Source organism: Porites lutea, chromosome 1, assembly GCF_958299795.1.
Source record: "Porites lutea chromosome 1, jaPorLute2.1, whole genome shotgun sequence".
Taxonomy (NCBI): Eukaryota; Metazoa; Cnidaria; class Anthozoa; order Scleractinia; family Poritidae; genus Porites; species Porites lutea.
The window spans coordinates 4,736,658-4,747,457 of NC_133201.1; the positions used below are offsets into that span (position 1 = coordinate 4,736,658).

At 39.9% G+C, this 10,800-nt stretch overlaps 1 pseudogene; it reads left to right on the top strand.

Annotated features, from left to right (window-relative positions):
• Positions 1-7,312: 7,312 nt before the first annotated feature.
• On the top strand, positions 7,313-10,383 carry LOC140935772 (uncharacterized; annotated as a pseudogene).
• The last annotated feature ends 417 nt before the right edge of the window (positions 10,384-10,800 follow it).

Sequence of the window (10,800 nt, forward strand, 5' to 3'; positions counted from 1 at the left end):
CGTAAAACAAATCTTGTCTGCTGACTTGCATGTTTTTCTTGGCAATGTGTTAAATGAAACTTTGCTGGCTGGCTCATAACTTACTTCTGCTACCGCTGGCTGGCAAACATCGAATTCCGTTTCACTCTGGCTGGGATTACGTAATTTTTGTTTTTTTAACCTTGCTGACCGGCAAAAAACCGTCAAACATGATTGCTGGCTGGGATTTTTATTTTCTGAAAGTCTTGCTGGCTAGCAGTGTAGAGCGGGTATTTTTTTCCCAGGAAAGTTAAATATTAACATAGTTTGACGTAAAAGCACTTTGCTAGCGTTTACGACATCGTATAATCAATTTTGCGAAAAATGTTCGTTGGGTACTCCTGAATGAAAATGGCATCAAGATCAATAGATCTAATTACCAAAAAAACAAATTGCACGTGCAGACCCTTTTTTTTCTAATTAGCAAAAGAAAAAAACAAATTTGCACGTGCTTCACGCTTTTTGTCTTTCTTTGCCGTTGTTTTGCAGAACTACAACGCTGTTTTGTAGGACTAAAACGTCAAACGTCCCAGTTACACATTATTTTTATGCATAGGCGTACGGGCAATTTTCGGCCAGGGGGGACGGTAAACCATTTGCCCAAATTTTTACAAAACAGTCGAAAAGAAACGAGGGCCATACGATGCAACAACATAGGCCGTACTGGCATATGAAAGTGCCTCGATACAGTTTTTCAGGGTCAATACCTGCCAAGTTGAGCATAAACTACGTCGCCATAAACAAACATTTGGAAAAATTGCCACCACAGTTCGTGACAGTTGTATTAGATAAAGATGAAAATTGGTCATGATCAGGGTTGCAATGACATCGGAGTTGTCATAGCAACGAAATGACGCCATTACCTATTATACTTGCAGCATTATTTCTCACTATGTAATCGTTCTCGGGAGCTTTTTCCTCCAATAGTCGCCTCGATGTTCGTGAAGCTAAAACGGAATCTGTAAGAGCGTTATCGGGATATTTTGGGATAAAGTTTTTATCGTTAGAAATACAGTAAAAAATGGAAAATCTTGATGTTTAGCCGTTCTCTGTAGAAAACGAAGCACTTTTGACATGCAATTTCACCTCAGGCATAGTAGCTTCAATCTTTTTAAAATGTGTGTGAATTATTTTAGCGATAATTCTGGTCAATTGTTACAAAGAAAGATTCAATTAGTATGTATCATGGCCCTCTTGTTAGCGGTTTTGTAAACATTTCGGTCTACTTTAACAAATTAGTGAATAATTTGAACCACTTGAAAGATTTTTTAAAAAAAATTAAGATTCTTCTCGTAATTCAAAGTGAGAAATAGTCAGCCACTTCTTGGCTTTCAGATTAATCGCTGATGCTATGTGCCATACACTGTTCTACGAGCGGAGATGATTCTAGAAAGTTAGGCGGAAGTTTATCATGTTTTATTCTAATCAATTCACGATTGGAAATAGCCCATTGCAGTACAGCGGTCCAACGATAAAAAAAAACTCAGCATATGATACCCTTCCCTTATAAACAGAAACTCATCACCTGCTTGGCAAGTACTGTCTCGTGTGAATGTAACTGGATTATTACGCCGACTTCAGGTTAAAATAGAAAATATTTATCTCTTCAAAATACTAATAAAAAAACGTCTTTAAAAGCTGGCTTTGCCCAAATTTTCTCTTGCTGCCCAAAAAATATGAGTTGCCCAAAATTTGGGGGGACTGCAGCCCCCCTCGGCCCGTAAGCCTATGCTTTTATGGACGAATTGTCGTATGTGCTTACCCAATATTTTGTCTCCTGTGTTCATGTTCGCTTTTATTTTCACTGCCGCTCATTTTTACCTTGCTGGCCGCTAGCATTTCTCATTGTCTCACAGCCGCTTTGAACTTTCATGTTTTTCTTCCAATAAAATTCGTCTCTTTTGTTTTCAATCACTCGCTCTAGCTCTTTCTCTGTTATCCACGTGAGTGTAAACATCAAAAATAACGTCGAAAAAGACACGACTTTGTTGTTGTTTTTGTTTCTAAAAGTCCGAGCGGCCATGCGATTTCTTTCCAAATAAAACCTTGAGTTGCATTTGGGTTGCAATACCTATTGATTAAATTATTTTACATTGGTATGCCTGTGGTGCGGATGGACGGTCGGTCGGGCGGGCGGGCGGGCGGTCGGTGTACGGTCACGTGATTACCAAATTTTCTCGGATGGGTAGTTTACCACATTTTTTTACCCATGGTGCTCCGCTGCGCGCGCTTCGCGCGCGAGAGCTCTGCTAACGTTAAGAAATATTTACTCCTGCAACGTTATTTTACTTTCGATTCTTGCAAAAGTTGCTGCACATAAATTTCTGAGCTGTGGAAAACGCCCTCATTGATTCACTAAAATCTGTTTATTTACTTTCGTTAAAAACTGTGCAGATGAGTTATGCACTTGTCACCGGAAACCCCCACCCCGGGGAGACGTGGGGCATACGTGGGGATTTGTAAGTGCTTAGATGACTTACCAGCCCCCAGGGGGTGGGGGAATGGTTCACTTTAGACAATTTATATTGTAGACGGGGACTGGACTCTAGTCCGAAGCACATGGTCGATTGTTCAAAATGTATATACAGTATAGATCCCATCTACCCTTGGAGGACCTGTTCATACTGCTAAGGGGACTGATGACAATCAGTTGAAAAAAAACCTTGATTTAGCAGCTGATGTGTATATTTCAAGAGTGCAAGGGGCTCCATGTGGGGAAGCGAAAGTACAGTTGTACAAAGGTGCTGATGGTCCTGAAGCCAAGAAACTCTTAAATAGGAGGCAGATGTTGCTGAAATTCTTAAGCGGAAAATCCACTGAAAAAGAAAGTTTGCAGAGAAACCATCCTGGAATGTACAAGTATTTTCAACAAGTTTGGAAAGTGTCTCTCAGTCACAAGTTGCCAAACTTGTCTAACAAGTACTTTTTAGTGCTTGCTTTGTGCTTTCAACCGGGATGCCCACATAGCCTGTGTATGGCTGGGAACAAAGAACAGAGTTGCTGGTATCAAGGTGGACCTCCCCTTACTTATTTCCCACTTCCAGTCCCTGATCCTGCAAAACCATGGGGCGGTGACTGCTTCAGCTGTAAAGGTCAATGTCCCGGTCACTATATGAAGCCACATGAATTGTCACAGTGTTTCCAAGGTATGTCAGAAAAGAAGGACTTTGCATATTTCGCTATTAAATGTTAACCAGTCTTTGAAAAATCCAAACCTTTAGTCGGGGCTTAAACTAAAAATTCTCCCCTTTAAGGTGGGGCTTTTTCTTCCTTTTTTTCGTTCAGCTGTCCAATGCCCTACGTCTCCCCGGGGTGGGGGTTTCCGGTGACAAGTGCATTATCTGATCCTACAGAAATTTCGTGAGGTCTTGAAAAACTGTCGATGGCTCTTTCTATATTGATTTATGTATGATCAAGTTTAGATATTCTCACTAGCTCTCAAAATTTATCAACTACGTGCAACGAGGCTACTGAATCACTGTTTAGATCAATAACATATTTCTTAGTAACCCACATGCGTCCCGGGCCTCTTCAGTGGAAAATTTTAGGCATCTTTATTTCTTGCTAAAAAAAGTCAACATATATAGACAAGTTTCTCCTCTTTACGACACAATGGAATGAAAACGGCAACTGATCTTTAATTCACCTTAGAATTCCTTTCAATTTGTTCAGATGACAAAACATTGAGCGAAACAAACTTAAAGTAATTGCGGAACTTAAGAACGCCGGCAACATCCATTTAAAATTGTATATAAATTTCAGATCGCTCATGTATTTCCGTTGTCCCCTTTTTCGTTCTAACTTTGAAATGTCTGCCCAGATACATGGCTGCATTTAGTAATTCAGTTCTGAGCTAGCGAGACTTGTTATCATTCTAAATCAAAAGTTATTCAAAGTATTTGACTGCATTTTAATTTAGGTTAATATCATATCTGCAAGTTTTGTCTGCTACTGACCATGGTGCAAATAGCTAATCGTGCCGCTCTTGGGCGGAGCAACCAGATTATCAGTTATAAATTTAATAAAGACCCTGAGCTATTTTAGAATAGACAAAATTAACGTGGTATGAAGTGTCTTCAAAGTGACAAACATCAATTTTCTCCTAACAGTATCAATACACAATCAAGAGAAAAGGTTGTTAGAATTAATGAAATAATCACCTAACAGAAAATGCTTTGATCTTCTAACAAATTCTCTTAACGTATTCTTTATGGAAATGTATGGAGGGCAGTTTGGAGAATTTGTATGTGGATATTGGGGCTTAAAGGGTAAAAAAAACTGGAATTTTTTCTTTGGCTGCTTAGCTTTGTAGTCAAAGTTACAAAGAGCGTACATGCTAAGAGGGATTGTTTGAATTTTTTTACATGAAGAAACGGTGTGAAATTTATATTTGGACATGAATTGTTAAAAATTGGTTATATACAAGACGTAAAGTAAGTATTTATAGTGCAGAAAGAGAGAAGTTTCAGATTTAACTGAACTCTAGATGTTAACTACCCTTCTTAGATTTTCAGCCTTGGTTAGAAGACAAGATAATGGCGACCGGAGGTTGGGTGGCAGATCTTGACAAGAAAGAACACAAAAACTGGGTTTTGGTTGCATGCGCTCTGAACATTACCAAAAATGGAATTTCACCCAAAATCCAAAAAGAAATGGAAGCCTGGTACCGAAATCAACATCAATTTTCTCACAACAATATCCATACCTTGTCAAGAGATAAGGTTATGAAAATTACTGAAATGATCACTTAAGAGAAAATGCTTTGATCTTTTATCAAATTCTCTCAACTACCTCTTTAAAGAAATGTATAGAGATCAGTTTGGAGAATTAGAATGTGGATATTGGGGCTTAAAGAGTTAAAAAAGGCCAACCTCTCAGCCTCTTTCTCCAGAATCTTTCCTTCCCACCTTAGAGGGGAAGATTAGAGAGGACCAGGACTCTCTATCCTCCTAAATGCAGCCTGATTGTAAGGCTTCTTCATTACCCCACCCCAGAAGGGAAGAAGAGAGACCCTGGATACTTCCTATCCTAAATCCAGCTTTTTTCGGAGAGTCTATCATTATCCCACCCCATAAGGGAAGAAGGCAGACTCAGGAATCCTTATCCTAAATGCAGCATCACTCTCATGGTGTGATACTACCCCATCCCAGAGTTGAAGAAGAGAGATCACTTAATCCCTTTCCTAAATCATCATTCTCAGGGTCTTTCGTTAACCCACCCCAGAGGGGAAATGGAGAGACCTCAGACTCCCTATCCTTCATCAAGCCTCATTATTAGGATCTTTTATTACCAGGGACCAGGACTCCCTCTCCTAAATGCAGCCTGATTATCTAGGTCTTTCATTACCCCACCCCAGAGGTGAAAAAAAAATCTGGACACCCCCTATCCTAAATCCAGCCCCGTTCTTAGAGTCAGTTAGTACCCTTCTGCTACAGGCCTTTTCTCTTAGATTCGCCGAGTTCTCAGATAGAGTGAGCGCGTAGACGCTAAAAACACCTCGTTTCTTGCAGTTCGCATGTCTTACTCTAGTGACTTTGAAGAAAATAAGAGACTGCTCACAGTCTACTACCCTAGAGGATAAAAGTAGAGACCAGTCTGCCTATCCTAAATACAGCCTCATACTAATGGACAATCATTACCATACCCAGAAACGAACGAAGACAGACCCAGGATTCCCCATCCTGAAAACAGCCTCTTTTTCATTACCTTACTCCTGAGGGGAAGAAGAGAAACCTACGAATCTCTATCCTACATGCAACCTTATTCTCAGGGTCTTTCATTACCCCATTTCATACGGGGAAAAGAGAGACGTAGGACCCTCCATCCTAAAGGCAGCCAAATTCTCAGGATATTTCATCAGCTCACCCCAAAGGCAAAGTGGAGAGGCCCTACAGAGGAGTTTGTGATAACTGCCATTAAGGGTGTATTTTGCCAGTGTCAAAAATTGTCAACCTAAGTAACAAATAATTGTCAATGTCATAATAATTGAGCTATAGCAGAAGCTCTCAAGAACATCAAGCCTTACAAGTTGAAAGAACTAGCCAAACAATGCATGTCAACCAACATTGGTTAACTCATAACCCTTTTAATCCCTGTGAATGATCAGCATTTGTTTTCTCTTTGTAATATTTATGCTGTATAAAACAGCGTGGTTATGCGAATTAAGGACATGATTACATAAGATGAATTTAACTGATACTTTAACAGCTTCTCTCCACTACTGCTATAGGAAACATATAGAGACAGAAAGTGAGAATTTAACTTTCGATTTTAGGGTCTAAAGGTTTAAATACCTTAATCAAACAGTGCATGAGTAGTAAAATTGTAGGGAGTGACAGTTTTATTCCATAAACTCACTTTTAACACGGACCAAGGGAACTACCTTTTCAGTAATTTGTATCACCTTTTCTGGTTACTAACAGATTCCAAATAAGGACGTGACTCCTTGCGCGAGCCATCGTGTGTATGAAAGCTGTGGGAAGCTGCTATCAGTGCTGGGTAATAAGCAGCCATAGAATGGCAGTTATTTTCCCTATCCAGTGCTTGTTTGCATTTGACATGGAAAGATAACAGCACTTGTATTCATGTGTTGACCTCGCATAAATCAGCTCCCTTCTCCCACTTATAATGAAAAGATCCATAAAATGCCCTTTTCATCTTTATCCTTTTAACTCGCTGTAAGGTGTGCCTAATTTTAATTTTTGTTGTTATTTGCTATATCTTACTGACATGATTACTAAGGCATATTGCTTATCAATTTTAATTTATATTTTACCCCTACTTTTGAAGTCTTATATTCGTAAAATTTTTACCTAATTTCAATGTCACTAGAATTGACATCTGGAAACCTGTCGGCCCCACCTCCCGTAAATCAGTAACTGTGAGTTCTTGTAACAATGTCTTCTTTATCATCTGATCGGGCTTTTCTCCCCCTCCCCTTCTCTCTTTTGCCCCTACCACGCAGGCCATCTTGTTATTATGTTTTTGTCTTTTTGGGGGCCAACCTCGTTGGTATCTCATGTCTGTTCGTTTGCCCCTAGATAAGCCTGTTGCAAATATTTATTTTCAAGTTTCTAATAAAATCCCCGTTGCTGCTATTTTAGGGAACCTTAGGGCATTTAAGGTAACTGAGATTTTTGGTCTTTCCCTTGCAGATCCTCGGTTAAGAAATGCCACATAGGGCCTAAAAAAGGACATATCTCTAATTACCAAGGTAACGAGAGATAGGCATATAGCCTGAAGCGTTGTCCCGGCCTTTTGATTTAGGTCTAAGACGTTTCTCAGTTTGTCTCGAAATCAATATCATAATGGCATCTGGCGGTTGGGTGGCAGAACTTGATAAGAAAGAACACAAAAACTGGGTGATGGTTGGTTGTGCCCTGAATATTGCCAAAAAAGGAATAGCACCAAAAATTCAAAACAAAATGGAAGCTTGGTACCAGTCTCTTATTTCCAGTCCTCCGCTTCGGTCACTTCCATCTTGCGCTTGCGCACCTTTGGCACCAAAGTGCGCCACTTGCGTCACCTGGGAAATGGAACTGAAACGTCACCACAAGTCTGGGCGACCAAAGATTTGCTGGGACAACAGTGACCGAACACAGTGGGGATCTCCGACTGGGGCATGGCCGGATAGCTAAAGTCTATATGCCAACTCTAGGCAGTCGTAAAAAGGACGTGGTCGACGCGGAGAGTACAGACTTAAGTGGCCTTTTAAACTTGCTGGAATGGTGTTCTTCTTTCATCACTCCATCTGTGAGTCAAAAAGTGTTGACTTCGACGCGAGATGAGTGCAGGAATCACTGGGCACACGCCCCAAAGCAGCAACTGGAAGATTGCGATGTTCCGACCATATTTGATCATCTAAAAAGTCTGCTGAATGAGCCAGTGTTTATCACTGACAAAGCTGCCCAAAACGCATTAAGAGACCTACAAGACTTGCAAAAACATGGTTTAGTAAACGTCAGAGAATCGAAGATCGAGGTTCTTTTTTTGCTGCCCCGAACGCTTCAAGAAGATTTGGTAAAATGCCAAGCTGAATTATCCACTCTTGAGGAGGAAGTTGCACTAGTTAAAAAGCAAGGGGTCCAGAACACAGCGAACATAGACAAGTTGTTCCAGGAAGTACATGGCTTAGTGCATGCAGTGGATTATTTTAACACACTTAGAAATGAGAGAGAGGATATTAGGGAAGAATTTGAGGCTATCCATGACCAAGATGTAAAACCTAGATTCCGTGTAATTGAGTCGGAATTGGCAAACATAAGAGCCGAATTACAGGAAGTGAAGAAAGAAGTACAGGAAACAAAGAACAAAGTTGGTATTTTGGAAGAAAAATTTGAAAAGGGGTGCTCCTCAGACAAAGAGAATGACTATCAGAAAAAACATTTGTGCACTGCTCCACGTCGGTTAAAGCGATTCATTAGTCGAGAATCAGCTCTAGAATGGTTAGAGAAGAATCTTGTGGAAGAGAGAGTTAAATACAGTCGCGGGACTCCCTGTTGCACTAAAGCAATATGCGGCCTTGGAGGCTGCGGCAAGACTTCTGTGGCTATAGAATTTCCTTGGAAATACTTGGATTGCTTCCCAGGTGGGGTGTTTTGGATCAATGGGGAACGTGACGAAACTATTAAGACAACGGTGGCAGAGATACTAGCTTATGCGAACGATCTTTCCTCGAGAAACGAGGACTTTGATTACTATTTGAACAAATTCCTACCAAGCCTTTCAGAGATAGAACTTTCATGGCTTCTCATAGTGGACAATGCAGATGAATTGCAGGATTCAAGTTGCCCCTCAGGAATCAAGAAAATTTTTAAAGGAAGTTGGCAAACAGCTGCCCCTGGTGCATCAAAGTATGGCCACATACTTCTAACAACAAGGGAAAATGCAAACGACACAAGAACGTTCTTAAAGCTCTCAAGAGATGATTGTTTTGAGTTGCCTTGTTTCAGTGAAGAAGAGGGGGCAGATTTTCTCATGAAAAGAACAGGTCTTCAAGGAGGAACCAATCGTAGAGAAGCCATTTCCTTAGCAAAGAAATTGGGAGCGCTACCACTAGCCCTCGAGCAAGCAGCAGCCTACATATGTGCCAGCCCTATGGGAATGAGCTTTAAAGATTACCTAGATTATTACCAAGAAGTAAAGATGGATTTCCTGAAGAAGAATCCTGTTACATCGCCAGGTACTGTGGAGGGGGAGCATCGGTTGTCGGTTCACTCAACTTGGAATATAAACTTTAAGTGTCTAAAAGAAAAATCAGCTGCCGCTACCCTTTTGATGCAAATTGTTTCCGTTGTCGATCAAACGAAAATACCTTTCTGTTTTATAAACCCTGGTTCGCCTAAAATAGCTCAAGCGGGGTTAGGACAATGTGCCAGTTCTAAGGCGGGTGTTAATAGCCTTTTGAAAGATCTGTCAAGTTATTCCCTTGTGTCAGTTGATGATAAGGGGAAACACTTCAGTGTCCATCCGCTTGTAAAGGAAGTCATCCAGGACAGTCTTACTACATCGGAGCATTCTGTGGCGCTGAATCTGGCTTATCGGCTTTGTCGTTTTGCATTCTCAAACCTTGAGGTAACTATGGGTATTATGTTACTTTAGTCCATTATATATTGGCCCGTCTTATTTAAGAATATGAACTAACGGCAATACAAAACCCTCGAAGAGAAACATGACTGCAGTATTTCAAATTTGTCGCTTTGCAGTGGTGAAAAATGTTGGAGCGGCAAAAAATGATTGGCTAAAAAAATTAAGTGTTTTTGTCAATTTTTTTCTGGAATGTGACACATTGAGTGTCCCCGTCGAACATAACCTCTGATGGACCATAGACATGAGAAGTTATTGAATAGTGTACTAATTTCTGTTAATGCTGCTTTTGAGATTACTGCTTTTGGCTGTTATAAAACTGGATGTGATCCTCATTTATGTGATGAACTGCGGATTAAGATATAGATGTCGTAACAATCCAAATGGAGAACGTGGCCAACACTCTATCCAATCGACAGTTTCCGTCACCACAACATTTAGGGTTTGATTCCCGGTCAAATCTTTTTTTTTTTCAGATTCTTTTTCAACCGCTTATTGAGATAATTGTTCATTTAACTGCAAGGATATTCACATAACTCAGCTGTTCATATCACCATCCACAATCAGGCACATGATTTACTTCATACACTCTAAGTCCTTGTTTTTCCTCTTGGTGTTTGCAACCAATTAATGAGTGTTACTTACATCGTGTTAAATCTTTTATTGCAGAATGAACCGCTGGAAGCCAAAAAAATGGAAAGTGATAGCAATGATAAAGGAAGCAATTTTAAACTAAATATACCGCAGATGCTATTAAGTTTGTACGTACAAAACCTGTGAAAATGCTGTGCAAAATATGTGAAATACCCTGTGACAAGAAAACACCCAGTGAAAAACCCTGTGAATTTTGCACAGCCTAAATTTTGAGAAAATTTCAAAATTTAGGACCCTGTGAAAAAACCTGTGACTAAAATAAGCCTGTGAAAAACCATGTGAAAAAACCTGTGATCAAAGTTTAAGAAAATTGCCTACAAAACACCTCTGAAAAATCCTGTGAAAAAACCTATGAGAAAATTTAGAGAAAATTGCCTAAGAAACACCTCTGAAAAACCATATGAAAATACCTGTGAACAAAAAATGGTTGAAATCGATAACAGCAATTTGCAAAGATGCACTGAAAAAACCTGTGAATAATGAAGGAATGAACCATATGTGTGCTTTTATAAATTATTTTACACATATGTATGTAAAAAAATA